Raw genomic sequence first — 22,403 nt, forward strand, 5'->3', positions numbered from 1 at the left:
CAAATTTCATATGTCAAATTTCTAATCCCCAAGGTAATGGTATTAGGAGACAGGGCCTTTGGAAGGTAATTTGTTCATGGGATTGGGTCCTGGGATTAGTGTCCTCATTCAAAAGGTGCAAGGGAACAGAACTTGCCTATTCCATCATATGGCAAAATAGCAGAAAGGTGCCATCTGTGAACCAGGAAATAGATCCTTACCAGACATCAAATCTGCTGGTGCCTTGATATTGGATTTGGTGCCTACAGAACTGTGAGAAGTAAATTCCTGTGTTTATAAGCTATCCAGGTGATGGTATTTTTGTTACACGCTCTAAGACCACAACTTTGACAACAATTTCAGCAAAATTACAGCTGAAATATAAATAAAAAGTTTGTAAAGTTGAAATAAATAAGTACATTTTGATATTTTTAAAGAAAATTATAGAGAAGAAAAGAAAGTGGGCTCTATCAAAAGGGTGCTTTCTAGAATGGGCATGGTACACATATATAATGAGTGAATAGCAGTTTTTTTCAAAAGGGGGAAGGAAACGCAAAAGAGGAAAATAAAAAACACTGGGTCAGTTTTTATGACAGAATTTGCAGAATGTCATAGATTTAAGGAAAAAGAAAATCAGAGTTATAATTAGAGTAGAGAAAAAAATCAGATGAATCTCCAAGCCAGTATTAAACTGGTAGACTCACCAGGGTATGAGCTTAAGTGTAGTCACCACTTGGAGAGGATTGAATAAAAAATAAAATTAAATAAATAAATACATCAAATCTGGACATTTGATTAAGGCATTTACATTTATGTCAACAGGGGATGCTTTCTTAGAGGGCTCAAGGCAGAAAAGAGCATGAAATAATATAAATTTAGTAATAAGGATATAAGTGCCATAGATGATGTGGTAGGAAGAACAATGGCCCCCCAAAGGTGTCGGTATCATAGTCCCAGGAACCTCTGAATATGATACGTTACATTGCAAAGAGGAGTAAGGTGAAAGTTTGCTGATCAGCTAATTTTGAGATGGGAAGATTATCCTGGATTTTCTGGGTGGACTCAATGTAATCATAAGCCTCCTTCTAAGTGGGAAAAGGAGAGAAAAAGAAATAGGCAGAGAGAGATTTGGAGATGTTGCTCTGCTGGTTTTGAAGACAGGAAGGTGCAATAGGCCAAGGACTTCAGGCAGCCTCTAATAGCTGGAAAACATAAGAAAACAGATTTTCCTACAGGCACAGAGAGAATTCAGTCTTGCATACACCCTGATTTTTAGCTTAGAAAGATGCATTTGAGCTTCTGAATGCCAAAACTGGAAGACAGTAAATTTGTATTGCCTTTTGGCACAAATGTTGTGGTAGTTTCTTAAAATGGTTAATATTAGAACTATTAGAAATTCGAGTACCAAGAGTATATTTATTATTTTCTCTCCTGCTATGTGAAAAACCTTATGAAGTAAATAAGTTCTACTTGATTGATTATAATTGTATCTCCATTATCAAAACACTGTATTAGTTTTCTATTGCAAGAAATTGGCTTACATGATTGTGAGGAATGATGAGTCAAGAATTTTTAGTGCAGGCCTTCAGGAAGGATAGACTGGAATGCTTAGGCATGAGTTGAAGCTGATGTCTACAGATTATATTTCTTCTTAATTAGGAAAGCCTCACATCTGCTGTTAAGGTCTTTCAACTGATTGAAACAAGACCTCTGGTAGCTAGGACAATTTTTTCTCATTTAAAGTCAGTTGATTATATACTTCAATCATATCCAAAAATAATGTTCACAGAAGTAACTAAATTCGTGTTTGGTTGAACAACTGGAGACTGTAGCTGAGCCATGTTAACATATCAAAGGAGCATACCTGTGGTGTAGCAAGATTTTGAATTTAAGGGAATGAAGTTGATAAAAATAAAATGAAATGAGCACAGAGGTGAATGTAATTAGCTATTAATTAAAACAGCAAATAATGTTTCCATCTTGGCTTTATAATGTAGAATGTAAGGGATGTACCCACTGAAGGAGAAGTGTGTGCAAAGAGAAGTGTGTGCATAGATTTGTGGCGACAAAGAAGCTAACGCTCACAATTTATAAACTTAAATTTTCCTTCTCTAAAAACTGTGTTGAAAGAAGCCAAATGTGAGGGTGCCACATGAAAACATCAGAGTCTAAGTATTTGTTTTTTATATGTGTAAACCATGGACCATTTCCAAAAACTTATTTCAGTGTACTCAAATGATCCTTAGATTGGAAAGATGAAACTTCATGACCTGAGAGGAGAGAAGTCATAATAGTCATAAACTGACAAGTTTCAGAAAGACTATTTAAAGGGACATTGAAAACTGATACTTGAAGATCATAGATTTTAAGCAGAAAAAAACCATATGATGCATAAAAGCCTTATAAATTTTTCCTGAGGATTAAACACTGAAGATCTATTTAAGCACCACTATGTTTGCGGTAGTAAAACAAAAAGGATATTTTTGCTGCCTGAGATGTAACAGTTTAAAATATGTAGCATGAGTTTCTGCTGATTAGAGACTGATTTCCTATTCAGAACCCTTGAATCTCAGCAATGATCAATCTTGGTGCATCCTAGAGTGTTTGGGGGATGATAAATAAGGTCCAGTTTTTCTTTCTGGTCACTACTCTCATCATTACCCCAAATATTAAAGAAACATCTAGTGCAAATTAAAAAGAAACATCTAGTGAAAATGTCTAGTGAAAATAAGTAGACTAAGTCCTTCTTTTCTTTTTTTAATTTTTTTTATTTTTTTTATTTTTTTGAGACGGAGTCTCGCTCTCGTCGCCCAGGTTGGAGTGCAGTGGTGCGATCTCGGCTCACTGCAACCTCTGCCTCCCTGGTTCAAGGGATTCTCCTGCCTCAGCCTTCCAAGTAGCTGGGATTACAGGCACATGCCACCACGCCCAACTGATTTTTGTATTTTTAGTAGAGACAGGGTTTCCCCATGTTGGCCAGGCTGGTCCCAAACTCCTGACCTCAGGTGATCCACCTGCCTCAGCCTCCCAAAGTGCTGAGATTACAGGGGTGAGCCACTGTCCCCAGCGTTTAAGTCCTTATTTTCATTATCATAACTTGACAGAGGGCTCTGGGAATGAAAGCAATGTGTAGATGGGTGGACCTAAGAAAGATGAGGAGAAAGTAGTAAGACAAGTGGATGTGGAGGCACATTCTTATATGATGGTTTTCTCCATGGCCTTAAATAATACTGAGGATTGATAATAAAGTGAAGGGTGTAAGCTGATGGCTTCACACAGATAATCACTTCACTAAACATTGCCGCAATATTCTGTATATTGCTTTTGATATAACCAAACATGCCCTCATATGATAATTATCAACTTAGGTTTTAGACTTCTTGTGTGTTTTTGGTGATGCTTGATGTGAAAGGGAAAAAAAATTAGAAATGATAGCCATTAGAGAAAGGTAATGCTGAATTAATCATATTGCGGGTGGTTTATGTGGTTGTTGACATTTTACCAATTTATGCATTTTCATCTGATGATATAATAAATTGTATAGATCTAGACAATGATGACTTTAGGCATATTTAAAATTTAGTTTATGAAAATAGATGGAGTTTAAGATCAATGTGTAGTCTCTAGAAGCAGAATATTTAAATGACTATTATAGAAATGTAGCCCGTAATATAAATTATATCATTTTGTTCAAGATAGCTAACATAGCTAGACCAGTTCCATTCCACTAAGAAGGCAAATAAATCCTTCTGATAGCCACAATGAGAATTTACTGGGTGATATTTGGGTTTGAAGATCATATAGTAATCATCTGTATCTTCAAGATTCAGCATAATAAATAGTTGTCTGATTGTTGATGAATCTAAATCAAAAACATTAAATTACAAGATGATGTTTGTTTTGTTGAAAACTGTTTTTATAAAAGTAGGCTTGACCTAAGTCAGAATCAGCACTCTTGAGAAAAAAAATGCAGGGATGGAGATGGCTTTTCTTGAGGTAAGTTGCAGTATGATGTCACCTGGAAAAGGCTATGAATTATTTATTTTGATTATGTAGTTCTGTCTTGTATCTGGATGGAAATTGGTAAAAAAGAAAATAAAAAAAAGAGAAAACACATATTTATCTGTTGTAGTTATTGTATTATACTACAATGTTTCTCATTTTTCTTTTTTTTTTCTTTAAAAGAACATTGGGGCCACTTACAGAAAGTATATGTCCTTGTGAAACCTCATCAAATGTCTGGTCAGATGCAGACCTGATGTTAAACTACGAAATTTCAAAATCTCTAAAGTCTTATCCAAAGAAGATTTGGGATATGCCCCTTAATAATATAGGGTGAGATTATTTAAACTTATCTATGTGGCTTCTCCAATTTCAACTCTTTTGGGGGTCCAACTGAACTCCCTTCTTTTGGGGGTTTGATTTATGCTAATCTCAGGTTAACAAGGTTGGGAGAAAGGCAGAAACTTTGTGAATAAAACCAATGTCATAGAAAGAACCAATTTTTTACAGGAAAAAAACCCATGGGAAATATGTGGTCAATCTTCAAAGCAAAGCGTTTAGTTTTCTCATATACTTCTTCTATGACACTCTGTTGAGAGACTGTTTTCCATTTCATCTAGTCCATGCTCTGGATGGTAACCTTATCTTCATCCTCATGTACAATAGACCTGCTGAAATCTGAACAAGATAACTAAAAGCCTAGTATGATGATTGTGAAGAAATTAAGGGGAAGGTACTATAGTTTAAAAGGCTACTGGGATTTGGAAGAGGAGAAAAATGTATATCATTCAAAGAGGGCGATCTCTTCTAATCAGGTGTGAAATATTTATACAAGAGTAGCTGTTAGAGTTGTGTGCCTCAGGATGAATTTGGGCATGAGATAAGAAAGTCATAGGTCACCTATAATTACTTGACTCTTGTGGATTCTGGGTGTTTAGGAATGTATGACTTAATTGTGAAGAAAAAGACTATTATTATTATCACTTGGATAAAAAGACAGGATAGATTTTAAATTCTAACTCTGGCATATGTTTGGTTTGTGATTCTCAAAATAGCACAAGTCTTCAACCTAGCTCTCCAAGTTAATATTTTCATCTTTATCAAAAGGTTATAATTCTTTCCCAAATGACTACTTTAATTAATTTAAGATTGTTTCTAAATAGAATTTGTCATTTAGAACATAAGGGAAAATTCATTTACACCAATGAGGAACTAGATATCTGATTTAACTGGTTTTAGTAAAGTATAAAAGTGAAGCAGTCTAGTTAAAATATTTAGAGATCCTATCAATTATTTTTATAGGTTTAATTGATATGTGCACTTTTAAATCCTTTACTTGAAGTGACTTCAACTCATGTGCTTCCAAAATTGGTCAGGGTTTAAGGGAGTATTACTAACAGAACACTTCATCTGCAAATTCTCAGCTGTAGTCCTGCAGTGGGAATTGAGGTGTAGGGTGAGAAGAGACTAGTTTTTCAGGGCACTTGCAAATGTTCCTACTTTATAATCATCAAGAACTTAATAATCTTTATTCCCTCTCTGCATTCATTTTTAAATGGTACCAAAAAAATCACCTCAAACAAGTAAACAGCATCCGAAAACCTAGCTTAGGTCCAGCAATAGAAAGTGGCATTCGAACAGTGGTGCCAGCTAATTTAACTTTTCATCTGAAGACTGAATACTACAAGCCCTGTTTCCAGCCCCTGTGGCAGATGGTCAGCAGTGGAGAAACTGTCCCAGTCAGCATATCTCCATCTTTAAATCCCCACATTCAAGTCACAGATGGCAGTGGGAATGCCACCTGGAGCATCCAAGCTCTGAAAACAGACCTCAGTCGACCTGAGATATGCTATTAAAAATATGCCTGCCTTGTTTATAAAAGCCAAACCAAAGCCTTGCCTGGGATCATCAGAACACTAAACAAAAAGTAGTGTCAAGTTTTAAACTGTACATTTGTAGAGTGAGGAATTATATGCACATGGTATATTTAAATTTCTACTCCAACATACATAAAAATCACCATGAATATGAGAAAAAATAAGCAAAATTTTATTTATTTACTTTATTTATTTATTTATTGAAATGGAGTCTCACTCTGTCACCCTGGCAGGAGTGCAATGGTGTGGTCTTGGCTCACTGCAACCTCTGCCTCCCGGGCTCAAGCAATTCTCCTGCCTCAGCCTCCTGAGTAGCTGGGACTACAGGCGCATGCCACCACACCCAGCTAATTTTTGTATTTTTAGTAGAAACAGGGTTTCGCCATGTTGGCCAGGCTGATTTCAAACTCCTGACCTTGTGATCTGCCTGCCTTGGCCTCCCAAAGTGCTGGGATTACAGGTGTGAGCCACCATGCCCAGCCAAAGTAAGCAAATTTTTAAATATCTTCTCTTTCTCTTGGAATTTACTAGCTCAAATTTTTACAGGCATAGGGAAATAAAAATTGTATCATACTACTCTCCTCCAAAATGTCTATTATTATTGTAATTATTATTAATGGGAGGTCACGCAGGATGGAACTGTCCTGCAAGGATGTTTTATTTGGTTTTCCAACAATGGTTAGAATTGGGTACCAGTATTTAAAAGTCAGGAAATATCCTCCTAAAAAATCCATTTCTGGTAACTGTGTCAAATTCTACACTAATCATCCAGTTGGCTGGCCTGACCCCAGTGGAGATGCCTTCCCTAATTTGCCATGGTGCCAGACCTTTCCTGTTTTATTACACCTGGGCTACCTCACTTATAAATGGCACTCAGCTGAGCTCTAGTTCAGTACATTTGAAACACAGGGTTCTCAAACTTTAAGGTGTATCTTAAGGTGTGATCACCTAGATGGCTGGCTGAAACAGATTCCTTCCCCCATCCCCAATTGCTGAGTCAGTAAGTCAGTATTGCCTTGAAGCTCACAAATTTGCATTTCTAAAAAGTTTCCAGTTGACGCTGATGCTGCTTCTCTAGACACCACACTTGGTAAACTAATACTTTAAAATTGAATTTCATATACTATAAAAAGTTTTTAGCCCAATATCACATTTTATGGAGCATAGGAGAAGAGAGAGTTCCCTCAAATATCTTTATCTTCATTAGTGAGTATATCTATTTGCTAAGGCTGCCATAACAAACCACCACAGACTGGGTGGCTTTAACAGCAGAAATTTATTTTCATCCCAGTTCTGGAGGCTGGAAGTCAGAGATGAGAGTTTGGTAGGGTTGGGCTCTTTTGAAATCTCTCTTCTTGGCTTGAAGATGGCCACTTTCTTGCTGCCTCTTCACGTGCTCATCCCTGGGTTCAGGCCCTCTCAGTGTTTCTTCCTCTTGTTATAAAGGATGCCAGTAATCTTGGATTAAGATTTTACCCTAGGGGCCTTATTTTAACAGAATCACCTCTTCAAGGACCTTATCTGCAAATATGGCTGCATTCTGAGGTACTGTGGGGTGGGACTTCAACATATGCATTTTGGGAGGATACAGTTTATCCCGTAACGTTGAGGTGAAACAATTAATAGGAAGTAGAAGTGTAAAATAAAACTATAGCTGTTTTTTTTTTTGGAGGGGGAGTTATTAACAAACATTTATTAAAATTTGATTCTGTTTTAGTTAATCACATATTGAACATTTCTAAAAATTAAAGGTCTTTGAAATATCAAATGAACAGAAGCCCTCAGTTTCCCCATAATTCCTTGTATCCTTTTTCTTAAGAAACTACATTATTATATTTAAGAAATGAAAGATTTTAAACTCACTACTTGTTAACTTGAAGTCTACATTTGTTGTTTTCTATTTACACAATAATGTTTTCATTGTTTTTTAAATTTTTATTTTATTGACAAATAATCTTGTATATATTTATGGGTTACAATGTGATGTTATCATATAGGTATAAAAATGAAATACTTGGCCGGGTGCAGTGGCTCACACCTGTAATCCCAGCACTTTGGGAGGCTGAGGTGGGTGGATCACTGAGGTCAGGAGTTCAAGACCAGCCTGGCCAATGTGATGAAATCCCATCTCTACTAAAAAAATATTGGGGGAAACCAGCCCCCGATATTTCAACGTAGGTTCTTTTCTATTTTCCCTAAGTGTTGGCCGGTCTGAGAAATAAAGGGAAAGAGTACAAAAGAGAGAGATTTTAAAGCTGGGTGTCTGGGGGAGACAGCACATGTTGGCAGGTTCTGTGATGCTCCTGAGCCATAAAACCAGCAAGTTTTTATTAGCAATTTTCAAAGGGGAGGGAGTGTAGAATAGGGTGTCGGTCACAGAGATCACATGCTTCAAGGGCAACAAAAGATCACAAGGCAGAAGGTCAGGGAGAGATCACAACGTCAGGGTGAAACTAGAGTTACTAATAAACTTCCATGTCCCGCTGTGCACGCATTGTCATTGGTAAACATCTTTACAGTGTTCAAGAGCAGAGAACCGGTCTGACTAGAATTTGCCAGGCTGGAATTTCTGAATCCTAGCAAGCTTGGGGGTGCTGCAGGAGACTAGGGTGTGTTTCATTCCTATCTACAACTGCATAAGGCAGACACTCGCAGAGCGGCCATTTTAGAGGCTCCCCCTGGGAATGCATTCTTTTCCCAGGGCTGTTAATTATTAATATTCCTTACTGGGGAAATAATTCAGTGGTATTTCTCTTACCTGTTTTTGGTAATAAGAGAAATATGGCTGTGTCCTGCCTGGCTCCCAGGCAGTCAGACCTAATGGTTATCTCCCTTGTTCCCTGAACATCGCTGTTATCCTGTTCTTTTTTCAAGGTGCCCAGATTTCATATTGTTTAAACACACATGCTTTACGAATAATTTGTGCAGTTAACACAATCATCGCAGGGTCCTGAGGCGACATACATCCTCAGTTTATGAAGATGACGGGATTAAGAGATTAAAGTAAAGACAGGCATAGGAAATCACAAGAGTATTGATTGGGGAAGTGATAAATGTCCATGAAATCTTCACAATTTATGTTCAGAGATTGCAGTAAAGACAGGCGTAAGAAATTATAAAAGTATTAATTTGGGGAACTAATAAATGTCCATGAAATCTTCACAATTTATGTTCTTCTGCCATGGCTTCAGCCAGTCCCTCTGTTGGGGGTCCCTGACTTCCCGCAGCAAAAAAATACAAAAAATTAGCCAGGTGTGGTGGTGGGCGCCTGAATTCTAGCTACTCGGGAGCCTGAGGTAGGAGAATCGCTTGAACATGGGAGGCAGAAGTTGTAGTGAGCCGAGATCACACAACTGCGCTCCAGCCTGGGCAACAGCAGCAAAACTCCATCTCAATAAATAAAAAAATAAAATAAAATAAAATACTTAGGAGTAAATTTATTCAATGAGATAAAAAATCTGTATACAGAAAACTGTTGAGCACTGATAAAAGAAATTTAAAATGAATGAATAGAAAGATATCCTGAATTCTTGCATTTGGAAGAACTAATATTGTTTAAATGTTCATACCACCCAAAGTGATCTGTAGATTCAATGCAATCCCCATCAAAATTCCAATGTCATTCTTCTCAGAAATGGAAAAAAAAATCCTAAAATTCATATAGAGCCACAAAAGACCCCGATTAGCTAAAAAGAACAAATAACAAAAGAAACGAAGCTGGAGGTATCACCCTACCTGATTTCAAAATGTACTACAAAGCTATAGTAATTAAAACAACATGGTGTTTTAGCTGATTTTTATACAGATTTTAGGCTTGCTTAGCCACATCCTCTGAGGAACTGGAAATTCTATCTAGGTATCTAGCTAGTGTTTGACAAAGTTATGACAAGCTAGTAGTGATTGTTGCTATATGCTGTGATTCAATTTTCTTAGAAAATCCTCTCCTTTTTGAATGCCCAACTATTCAGATACATAAAAAAGAATTAGATTCTCTCATTTGCAAGAACATGGATGGAACTGTAGGTCATTACGTTAAGTGAAATAAGCCAGGCACAGAAAGACAAGCATTGCATGTTCTCATTTATTTGTGGGATCTAAAAATCAAAACAATTGAACTCACAGAGAATAGAAAGTAGAAAGATGGCTCACACCTGTAACCCCAGCACTTTGGGAGGCCAAGATGGGCAGATCACGAGGTCAGGAGTTCAAGGCAAGCCTGACCAAAATGGTGAAACCCTGTCTCTACTAAAAATACAAAAATTAGCTGGGCGTGGTGGCGCATGCCTGTAATCCCAGCTACTCAGTAGGCTAAGGCAGGAGAATTGCTTGAACCCAGGAGGCAGAGGTTGCAGTGAGCCGAGATCGTGCCATTGCACTCCAGCCTGGGCAACAGAGTGAGACTCCATCCCAAAAAAAAAAGAAAGAAACAAAGACAGTAGAAGGATGGTTACCAGAGACTGGGAAGGGTAGTGGGGGATTTGGGGCAGGGTATTATGGGGGCAGGGGATGGTTAATGAACCCAAAAATAAATAGTAAGAATGAATAAGACCTAGTATTTGATAGCACAGCAGGGGGGCTATAGTCAGTAATAAATTAATTGTACATTTTTAAATAACTAAAAGAGTATAATCAAATTGTATGTAACACAAAAGACAAATGCTTGAGGGGATAAATACCAAATTACTCCTGATGTGGTTATTATTTTATTCATTGCATGCTTATACCAAAATATCTCATGTACTCCATAAATACGCACACCTACGATGTACCCACGAAAATAAAAAACTAAATAAATAATACAGTAAACTATAAAAAAGAGTTTGCATAATTATTCATCATATTCTTCATTAATTCTTAGAAGTGGTAAATTTTGATTAAGATTATGTATATTATATTTCCTTTCAATCACCACACTGCTATGTAAATAAGTTATAACAGCTTTGAATCTCATCAAGAGAAAATGAAGAATGATATAAATTATTTATTTAGGATGGATTTAATTTTTTCTTTTTTAGTTATATAATATATGATAAATACGTGCACTATGTCAAAACATTTAAGTAATACTACACTCAAACACATATTTAAATACATTTTTACAAAGACATTTTATGTGTTATATGCCACAGCAAATAGTTCATACAGTGGTTGTTTTAAGTATCCTTAAAGGGAATTTGCTAAGAGCTGGATTTACAAGGTAGAACAAAAAAGTGAATAACATATAGATGTCACTTTTAAAGTACAAATATAAAAAGAAAGACTAATGCATTAAAGTATATAACTTTTTTTCAACATCAAAGTTAGTTGTAAAAAACAAAAGTGTCAAAACAAAAGAAAATATGACTAAGGTTTGCTACAGCTTACCCATTGACAAGAAAAGCATAATGGTACAAAAAGATAAGCAAGCAACATTTTACAACACAGAAATATAACTGATTATAAATATAAAACTATTGTCATGTTTAGTAGTACTCATGAAGAAAATGACCTGTGAAATTGACAAATACATTCAAATGATAATGTCAAATGCTGGTGAATTAAGCGATACAACACTTTTTATGAAGTATAAATATTTATAAAGCAGTGGTCCCTAATCTTTTTGGCACCAGGGATCAGTTTTGTGGAAGACATAGACAAGGTCGGTAGGATATGATTTTGGAATGAAATAATTCCATGTCACACACTAGTTAGATTCTCACAAGAAGCATGGAACCTAGATCCCTCCCATGCACAGTTAATAATAGGTTCCCACTCTTAGGAGAATCAAATGCCGCCATTGATGTGACAGGAGGCAGAACTCAGGTGATAACGCCAGCTCTCTGGCCGCTTACCTCCTGCTGTGCCGCCCCGTTCCCAGCAGGGCAAAGACATGTAGTGGTCCGTGGCCTGGTAGGGGTGGGGGCCCCTGTTATAAAGTATTCATCAAAGGTAATTTGGTAAAGATATACAAATATTAAACAATGAGTATATCGTTTAACCCTTTTCCCATTTGTCTTGAGAATACTCACCAGCAGTACTTGTGGTTGCAGCGATTATCCTGAGATAAGTTTGCAATGAAATATCTCTCTTTTATTGTTATTTTTGCACCGGTCCAGTATGTCAACTTTGGAAATAAAATACATAATTCTGTTTATACCATTTTGTTTTTAGTAGTGGTATTGATACTTACAAAATATAGTAATTCTTGACAGCTGAAAATGTCAAATCCTAGAAACTCCCAGCATTTCTACACAATGTTCTCAAAACAGTGGTTGGCTGAAGATTCATTTGATGAATCTGATTTTTCCGTAGACAATTCAGATGATTCAGATGATTCTGATGTTCTGTTTAGAAATAACTCCAAGAACAGTTTTTATATTTTATTTTCACATTGAAAATTAATCAAATTTGCTTCCGTTTCAAAGAGCATGTGTGTATAAAATTAAATGAATGCTGACAGCAAGCTGCACTTTTTTTTCTAAGTGGGAAACAGGTCAATTCTATTTGTAGAAATGTATTTCAAAAAAATATCCCCAAATATCAAGAGATGTTTATCATTTTATTGGAAAATGGGATTTATATTTTATTATGAGACCCTGATGTATATACTTATTCATAAAATGATAGAAACACATGGAATGGAATGTTATTAAAACTGCACATTTATTCTGGAAAATGTAAAAACAAACATATAGTGTTTTAGGTTACATTAAAAATAAAATATATGCTTAGAAAAAATTGTCTAGATAGAAATATATAGAAATATTAACAGTGGTTGTCTTGTGTTAGAAGAAATACTCATATTATTTAGCATTTCTAAAATTCCTATAATTATCAGGGAAAAATAAATAAGACAAAGTTTATAGTTGATAGAACCCTTTTCCCTCTGATTGTTTTTGTTTCCTATTCCAGTAAATAGGCTCTGAAGAAATGTAAACCAATCAATGATATACTTTAGTGAGACACAAGGATGTTTTTTCTTTGCTTGCTTGCTTGCCATTTCCCTTTATGGATAATGGTAAGAAGCTACTTGTGAAGACTCGCTGCCATTAAATTTCTGTGCGATATTGTGAACTTAGTATGTTACATGTTTGAGGCATCCTTTTGTTGTTTAATTTTCAATATGAGTCATTTTTATTTCTTCACTAAACTTTAGGCCATTTTAACGCATAAGAATTTACATGCAAGAATGTTAAGAATTTACTCCAGAATCATTCATGTTGTTGAAAATGGTAGAAATTAAAGGATATGTAAAATCAGAATATGTATGGTGACCTATATATACGTATAATCACAATATTTCATGTGTGTGTGTGTGCGTGTGTGTGTGTGTGCGTGTGTGTGTGTGTGTGCATGTTCCCCATGGAACTAAACTCTGTAAATATGTCAGATATTAGAATTCATACATCTATATACATTCTCTTCTCACAACTCTGCGTGGTGGTTATTATTCTTCTACTTCATGGAAAGAAATTAGATTTCAATGAGGTTAAATGGATTTCTCAATTCACAGAATTATTAAACTTTAGACCTGTAATCCAACTGTCTTTCTGACATAAAAACCATGATATGAAAATTGAAGATTAGAGTCTTAAAGCATTTGAGTTTGTAACTCTATGATAGTAGTTTATAACTATAATATATACAAGATTCCTAAATAATGGTAGTGGCAACAGAAAAAAAAGAGAAATGCGTATGATAATAATGATATAGGATTCTGTCAGCCCATTCTTGTGCTGCTATAAAGAAATACCTGAGGCTGGGTAATTTGAAAAGAAAAGAGGTTTACTTGTCTCATGGTTCAGCAGGCTGTAAAAAAAAGAAAGTGCAGCACTGCATCTGCTCCTGGTGAGCGCCTCAGGAAGCTTTTAATCATGGTGGAAAGCAAAGGAAGAACAGGCATGTCACATGGTGAGAGCAGGAGCAAGAGAGAGAGAGGAGTGGGAGGTCCAGACTCTTAAACAATCAGATCTCATGTGAACTAACTGACTGAGAACTCACTTATCACCAAGAGTATGGTGTCAAATCATTCTTTAAACACCTACCCCCATAATTCAATTACCTCCCACCAGGCTCCTCCTTTAACATTGGGAATCACATTTCAACATGAAATTTGGAGGGCACAAACATCCAAACCATATCATTCTGCCCCTGGCCCCCCAAATCTCATGTATTTCTCACATTTCAAAATAGAATCATGCCTTTGCAATAGTCCCCCAAAGTCTGTTGTTCCAGCATTAACTTAAAAGTTCAAAGTCCAAAGTCTGATCTTGAGGTGAGTTTGTTCCTCCTATAAATTCAAAAATAAGTTATTTACTCCCAAGATACAATTGTGCTACTGGCATTACTACTGCAAAAGGGAAATGTCAGTCAAAAGAAAGGGGCAATTGGACCCACAGAGGTCTAAAACCCAGTGGGGCAGATACTAAACCTTAAAGCTTCAACATCATCTCCCTTGGCTCCTTGTTCTGAATCTTTGGTACCCTGGTGAGAAGAGTGGGCTCCCAAGGTCTTGGACAGCTCCACCCCTATGGTTTTGCAGAGTGCAGCCCCCATGGCGGCTGTCATGACTTGGAGTTGAGTGCCTGCAACTCTTCCAGGCTCTACATGTAAGTTGCCCTTGGCTTTACAATTCTGATGTCTGGAGGACAATGGCCTTCTTCCCACAGTTCCACTAGGCAGCGCCCTGCTGAAGACTCTTTGTGATGGTTCCAACCCCACATTTGCCTTCTCCACTGTCCTGGAAGAGGTTTTTAGTTTGGGGTCCACCCCTGTGGTAGACTTCTGCCTGAGTACCTAGGCTTTCTCATCCATCCTCTGAAATCTAGGTGGAAGCTGCCAAGCCTCATTCACTCTTGCATTTTATGCACCTTCAGACTTAACACCACGTGAAAATCTTCAAGACTTATGACTTGGACCTCTGGAGCAGCAATCTGAGCTGTACATGGGCTCCTTTGAGCCAAGGCTGGAGCTGGAATGGCCAGGATATAAAGAACAGTGTTCTGAGGCTGAGCAGGTCAGCAAGCAGTGTCGCAGGCCTGGCTCTTAAATTCTGTTCTCCTAGGCCTCTGGACCTGAGATGAGAGGGGCTGCTTCAGAGTTTCCTGAAATGCCTTTGAAGCCTTTTCCCCATTGTTTTGGATATTAGCATGTGGCTTTCTTTTAATCGTACTGATAGCTCTAGCAAGTGGTTGCTCACAATCTGCTTGGATTCATCTCCCAGAAAAAGTCTTTTCTTTCTGTGCCACATGGCTAGGCTGTGAATTTTTCAATTTTTTGACTCTGCTTTCTTTTTAAATATAAGTTCCAACTTTAAGTCATCCCTTTGCTTCTTTATTTGGTCATAGGCTGTTAGAAGCAGCCAGGCTTCCTTTGGAACACTTTACTGCTTAGAAATTTCTTCCATAAGATACCCTAGGTCATCATTTTTAAGTTCAAACTCCCACAGATTCCTAGATCATGAACACAATGCAGCCAAATTCTTTGCTAGGACACAATACAGGTGACCTTCCTCCAGTTTTCCAATAACTTCCTCACTTCCACCTGAGACTGTGTCAGCTCGGCCTTCACTGTCTATATTTCTATCAGCATTTTGGTCACAACCACTTAGCAAGTCTCTAAGATGTTCCAAACTTTCCCTCATCTTTCTGTCTTCCCCTGAACCCTCCAAACTCTTCCAACCTTTGCTCATTACCCAGTTCCAAAGCTGCTTCCACATTTTCAGGTATCTTTAGAGCAATGCCCCACTTCTCAGTACCAATTTTTAGTATTAGTTTGTTCTTGTGTGTCAGATAAAGAAATACTTAAGACTGGGTAATTTATACAGAAAAGAGTTTTAATTTGGCTCCTGATTCTGTAGGCTGTACAGGAAGTATGCAGCTGGGATTTGTTCCTGATGAGGGCTCAGGAAGCTTATAACCATGGTGGAAGGTAAAGAGGGAGCAAGTGTGTGACATAGTGAGAGTGAGAGCACAAGAGAGAGACGGGGAAGGTCCCAGACTGTCTTAAACAACCAGATCTCACATGAACTAACTGAAAAAGAACTCGCTTATCACCAAGGGGATGGTGCTAAACCATTCATGAAGGATCTAACCTTATGACACAATCACCTTCCACCAGGCCCCACCTTCCACCAGGCCCCACCTTCCATCAGGCCCCACCTCCAATATTGTGAATTACATTTCAATATAAAAATTGGAGGGGACATATACACCAACCACATTAATGATGCACAATGAAATGATACTCAACCACCCACCAAACAATTTTTTCCTCAGAAATATGAATTTTAGCAAATGGCACCATTATCTGTTTGTTCAATCTAAATAGAATATTAAACACACACATAAAAGGAAATTCCAAAAGTCTCTTAATGACTGTCTTTGGCTAAATATATATTCTATCAGAGAGTCTTTAATAACCTTTTTCCAAAATACAGGCTTCCCTAATTACATGTCAAAAACATCCTTGAAAAAGTTGAAGTTGAATAGTTAAATTTTGTTTGTTTGTGTGTGTGTGTGTGTGTTTTTTTTTTTTTTGAGACAAAGTCTCACTCTGTCGCTCAAGCTGGATTGCAGTGGTGCAATCTTGGCCCATTGCAACCTCCACCTCCTGGGTTCAAGTGATTCTCCTGCCTCAGCCTCCCAGGTAGCTGGGATTACAGGTGTGGCCACCATTCCTGGCTTTTTTTTTTTTTTTTTTTGTATTTTTAGTAGAGACGGGGTTTCATCATCTTGGCCAGGCTGGTCTCAAACTCCTGACCCCAAGTGATCTGCCCGCCTTGACCTCCCAAAGTGCTGGGATTACAGGCGTGAGCCACCACACCTGGCTGAATAGTTAAATTTGGGATAGTGAGGCTTTATATTCCATTCCATTCCATTGACAGAGGGAAAGAGTAATGCAATGCCAACTCATCCAACAACCCAATCCTATTTTGCCTAAATATCAGGAAAACAGCTTAAAATATCCAAATAGTCACTATTCTGTATTAAATATTTTCAAACTTTCCTTTCTATCAACACCAGAAAGTACTGCATGCATGATAGATTAGATGTGCACCTCCAAACTTCAGCCCTTAAACTTAACCTCAGGTAAACACATTTTATGTTGTTCAAAATATTTCTAATGTTTGGGCCTTCCTATGACTCTGTGTCTCACCAAGTTTCTTCACTAACTTTTGCAAGTTCTTAGGATATATTTTCACATTTCCTTGAGGTAGGGAATATTATAGGTATGCTAAGCAACATACTTAATGATCACAAATATGAGACTGATTCCAATCGGGAAGACAGTAGAACTAAGTATGCAGAGTAGTCTACAGGCTGTGCCTAGACGTTTGCACAATCATATGTTTTGGGGATTATCTGTGTCTCAGTCTGCTGGGGTTGCTATGACAAAAACAACAGAAATATATGTTCTCACAGTTCTGGTGGTTGGAAGTCCAAAATCAAAGTGTCAGGATGGTTGGGTTTTAGTGAGGGTCCACTTCCTGACTTACAGATGGCTGCCTTATTCCTGTGTTCTGACATGGCCTTTCTTTTTTGTGCACACCAAGAGAAAGATATTCCTGGCCTCTTATTTCTTTTTACAAGGACATTAATCCTATTGAAGTAGGGCTGTACCCTTATACCTTCATTTAGCCATAATTACTTTCATAGAGGTCCTATCTCAAAATAACAGTCTGACTGAGAATTGGGGCTTCAAGATAGGAATTTTGTGGGAACACAAGCATCCCATCTATAAAAACCTGGAAAAACAAATTTATTATAGCATTTTTCAATACAAAATGTAAGTTTTGGACAACCATTATTTCAAATGTGCTATTGGAAATATTCAGAGGGTCAAAGATCAGATCACCAGGTATACCAATACCTATAGGATTTTTGCACCATCTCTGTGTCTCATCTGGATTAATGCAACGTCCTCCAAACTGGTCCCTGCAATACTTAAAACTTCACAAGAGTTTCCCATTTAACTTCCAAAGATATTGTAACTATTTCATATTCAGCATAGTCTTGCTCCTCCCTGCCCGTCTCTGCAGCTCCACTTCTTGTCTGCCCACGGTGGCCTTCTTCTATTGTGTTTATGCCTTCAGTCACAAATTGATGCCATAACTCAATTTTTGCATGTTCTTTTCTCTTTATTGAAAGTATCATTTTCTTTATGTAACAGATTCTCTCTCTCTATTCAGTTCTCCAGATGCCTGTTTCTGACTACTGTACTGGGACTTGCATGCCATATTGACCAATAAGATAAGAACCCTCCCACATACTCACACACATGACAATAGTTTACACTTCTTTAAATTTCTTCTTTCTGTCTTAGCTTTTTTTGTGAGTTTTATGTTATAATTATTTTTCCCACATTAAGTTGAGAAAACCTATAATACCTATTTATCAACTGTTTTATTTCTAGTGCTTTTCACAGACTGAACCATCTGAACCATAATAGGCATTCAATAAAAATTTGATACATTAATAAATGAAGAAAATAATTAAATATTTAGCATATAGATATCATAGCGCTTGGCTGTTAATTTCATGTAGTAGCAAACAAAACAGCTTAAAATAGTAAAAGATTAATGTCCAAATGAAAGTGACCATTATGACAGCTGATGAGAAAACTGGGCAGGCTAAAAGTTAAGATTCCTCTTGGGAATTTTTAAGAGATGGATTTGGATAGGTAAAGTGGGGCAAGGGGATTTAAGAACATATACAAGCAAGAATTCATCATTGTCAACTTTTTTTGTTAATATTCTATACTAATTATGTGTACTTACTGTTATGTATCAGGCATAGGGGTAAGCAGTTTAAAAGTGTTATATCATCTAATAATGAGATGTGATTGGTTTTATAGTTCTTGTATAGATAGGAAAAGTGAAGCTCATAGAGTTAAAGTCACAGTCCCCAGGTACTTGACCTGAAAGGGTGGGGCTTCCAGAATGCTGGTTCCTTCTGAAAAAAAAAATTGTCTAGTCTTCAGCTCTTTGCCATTATGGGAAGGAGACATTGAATGATGAAATATAATCAGACTAGAAGCATTATTTCAAAATAGCAAAACAGCAGCAATAGCAGTTCATAATTTTAAAAAGTACTTTCAAATTATCTCATGGAATCCTCATAGCAACCCTGTTAGCAGAATGGGAATTGAGACTATGAAAAAGAACCAATTACGATTTTTAAAAATTCCAATTCTTCTACCTATCAATACTGCTGGTTTCAAAGAATAATGTATTTGTAATTAAGTTGTCTTTATTGGGACTTAGAACTCTATCATTTCCTGTTTGCTTGAAATGTACCAAATTAAAAAGGTGAGTATTCATTTGACAGGAAGAGTAGTGCTGGGCCTTGCTGCACATCAGAATCACCATGGGAACATGAACATATTGAGATCCATCAACCCTACGCTATGCAATCCTATCAGGACTTTTGAGATATGGTAAAACTCAGAATAAAAAAAATGAGATTTCTGCTGGATCTAATCTTTGGCACTAATGACATATTTGTGACAGGCTTATTTTGGCCTTATCCTGTGTTCTTTCCTTCAGCTCAATATCCTACTTGATATTTGGCATGCTGTTTAAGAAACACAAAAGATCATAGAAACAGCCAAAGGATAATGCATATATATAAAATCCCTTTCTCATATTAGAAATTTTATCCCCAATTCTGATGGCTTTGTCTTTGTCCATTTTACTTTTGCCATGTAATTGCAAATGTATCATTAACAGTAAATAGAACAGATATTGATATTTTATTTTTATTGACAGGTATGTGAGACAAATAAAGATTAAAATTTTATACATTAATTCAATAACTATTTGTTGAACACTTATTGTAGGTTAAACACTGTGAAAGATGCTAGAAATACAAAGTCAAATAAAATGTGATATAGATCCTGAAGGGCCTTAAATTTCATTAACACAAAATTCCATTAAAGTGTAGCAGGTAATGTGAAAGTATCCTATGCAGGGCACAGTTTGCGCAAAATGTAGGTTAGAATTAGGAGGTGGTATAGTATTTAAGGCAAAAAAAAACTGTGAGCTTGGACAGTCAAAGTCATACAACTTTTTATTGATCTAATAATGATTAGTAGCCACTTCTTATGAATCTGAATCCAAGATTTTCTATTTTATTATTGTTAAGTTTTATGGATATGGGAGCTAGCTGAAGTGGTTTAGATAATACAGTTAGACAAAAGTAGTTGAGGTGGCACTGAAGAAAAAATTCTCAAAGAAAATTCTACAGAAAAAAGAGATATAAGTTTGTAATGTAGAGAGAGAAGAGACAAAAATGAATCTGAGGTGGCAAGCCAGATAAACTTGTGGAATCTGTTTTCACACCTGAACTTGGGTTGAGGACTTGATATTGGGGAGAAACTCTCTTGCCTTGAAAGTTCTATCCCTTAAGAAATCCACATGTATGTTCAAAGTGGACTGCAAAACATTCAATGAAATAAGTCTATTTTCAATTTTAATCACTCACTCAACCCATTGTTGCCGCTGAGGAGGTACTGATTAAAACACTCCTACTTCCCACTTAGGTTCTGAACTAATTGAGAGACAAAAGTAGGATTGGTAGATGAAGACCAAAATATCTACTGTATCACTGATGGGCAGAATTGGAAGATAGAGCCTAAAAGCACTTCCTCACCCAAAACTCAGGATTAGGCAGACCCACCCACCCAGTCGCAGGATGGACAGGGACATATTCATTCTGTGGCACCTTGTTTCCAAGAGGAAAAAGATGAAGTTGATCACATTGTTATATTTTCCCAATATATATCATTCAGATAAATCATAGCTTCCTCTCAGGGGCTCAGGGTAGGAGCATCTTCAGAGGAGTCTGTCTATAAGTCAGAGACTGTGTCTAATATTTTTGTGTCTCTTACAACAACGTGCTTATCACATATCTCTTACAATATGTTTATCATGTTTTCCTGCAAAAAAACAGAATATTCTACTAAAAATATTTTCATCATTAAGGTTGTTGATTAGTTCACTGAATAAAAGTTCTGGAAGGAGGCAGTTCCAGAATCATTGATTCATTAGCTCAGCAATTGAAGAATGTAATTTTCTGTTATTGCTTTGGGTTCACAAAGTTGTCCCAACAGACTTGCCAAAGTGCCAAGTCTTCATGTGACAGCATCCATACGTTCAAAGGAATTAAGTGGTTTTCTTTTTGTTTTTCTACTTTTACTTAAATATGCAAGTGTTATCTTTCCCAGAAGCCCCACATCAGATGTCTTCTGACGTCTGAGTCACTAGAATTTGTCATTTCCTAATCCTTATCAAATAACAGATAACTGGAAATGGAATTACTACAATTGACTGAGACTCATCATAGTGTATCCTTGGACCTATTGAAGGAAACTATTATTCCTGAGCTCTCTGTTGCTCTCGGTATGTCTGAAAAGCGCTGAAATAAATCAGAATTCTTTTGGCAAGGAAGTTAAGAGCTTGAATCATATTTATCAAATAATCGTTTTGTTCCCTCTGCCCTATTTACCTTCCTATAAAAAATATTCAACTTTTGGGATGAATGTAATATTATTAATTTATGGATAGAGTAAAATGCTGATGTCTGTAAATATTGTTTCATGCAAATGCAAAATATTAATACAATTCAATTTTAGGTAATGTTGAATTATTCCAACATAAATGAAAATTAAAACATTATCAAAATGGATTTAACTAACTAAACAAACAGAATCTCTTTGACAAATAATGTTGCCGGCCCCGCATGGTAGCTTACGTCTGTAATCCCAGCACTTTGGGAGGCCAGAGAGGGCAGATCATGAGGTCAAGAGATCAAGACCATCCTGGCCAACATGGTGAAACCCCATCTCTACTAAAAATACAAAATTTAGGTGGGCATGGTGGTGTGAACCTGTAGTCCCAGCTACTTAGGAGGCTGAGGCAGGAGAATCACTTGAACCCGGGAGGCAGAGGTTACAGTGAGCCGAGATCATGCCACTCTCTCAGCCTGGCGACAGAGAGAGACTCTGTCTCAAAAAAAAAAAAAAAAGAAAAGAAAAGAAAAAGAAAAAGAATGTTGCCTATACAATTGATTCATTTGGTCATTTCATCATTTATGAACAAAGTATTCCTTTCTTTTTCTTCAGGCAGTCATCTAAAACAAACATCTAATATAAAATAAAAGCTTCTTGGTAATATATCAAAATACAGATGTATATCTGAAATTCTGTATTTTTGACACAAGGATCTGGAGGAAATTTCCACATATATTATAATAAAATGGGTCAGAATTAAGTTGTTAATTAATTAAAACTATATCACATTATGACTGACTATAATACTTGACCAAGGAACAATATAGTAGCTATCTTCAACTTTCAAGTGTAAATAAAAAATAAGCACTTTTTGATTTAAACAAAGCTTTTGCAAAATGTGTTTAATATAATTGGTATGCTTTAAACAGGATGTTGCAAATGTTCAGAATACCATGCAGTCCGGTGATTACCACAGGTCTTTGGTTCTTAATTATCCATAGGAAAGCCAAATGAATCAGTAGTCAAATGAGGGCAATTATCACGTTTACAGAAGAA

The 22,403-nt window shown here is 36.7% G+C and overlaps 1 long non-coding RNA gene across 1 annotated transcript in view; it reads left to right on the plus strand.

The window, feature by feature from the left end:
- The first annotated feature begins 4,164 nt into the window (after positions 1 to 4,164).
- The window catches only part of LOC117980328 (uncharacterized), a 259,995-nt gene continuing 241,756 nt past the window's right edge, over positions 4,165 to 22,403 (plus strand). The window contains exon 1 of the long non-coding RNA XR_008625401.1: positions 4,165 to 4,314. This is a non-coding gene — a long non-coding RNA (uncharacterized LOC117980328). The remainder of the gene's footprint in view (positions 4,315 to 22,403) is intronic.

This window comes from Pan paniscus, chromosome 4 (genome assembly GCF_029289425.2).
Source record: "Pan paniscus chromosome 4, NHGRI_mPanPan1-v2.0_pri, whole genome shotgun sequence".
In the NCBI taxonomy this organism is placed as follows: domain Eukaryota; kingdom Metazoa; phylum Chordata; class Mammalia; order Primates; family Hominidae; genus Pan; species Pan paniscus.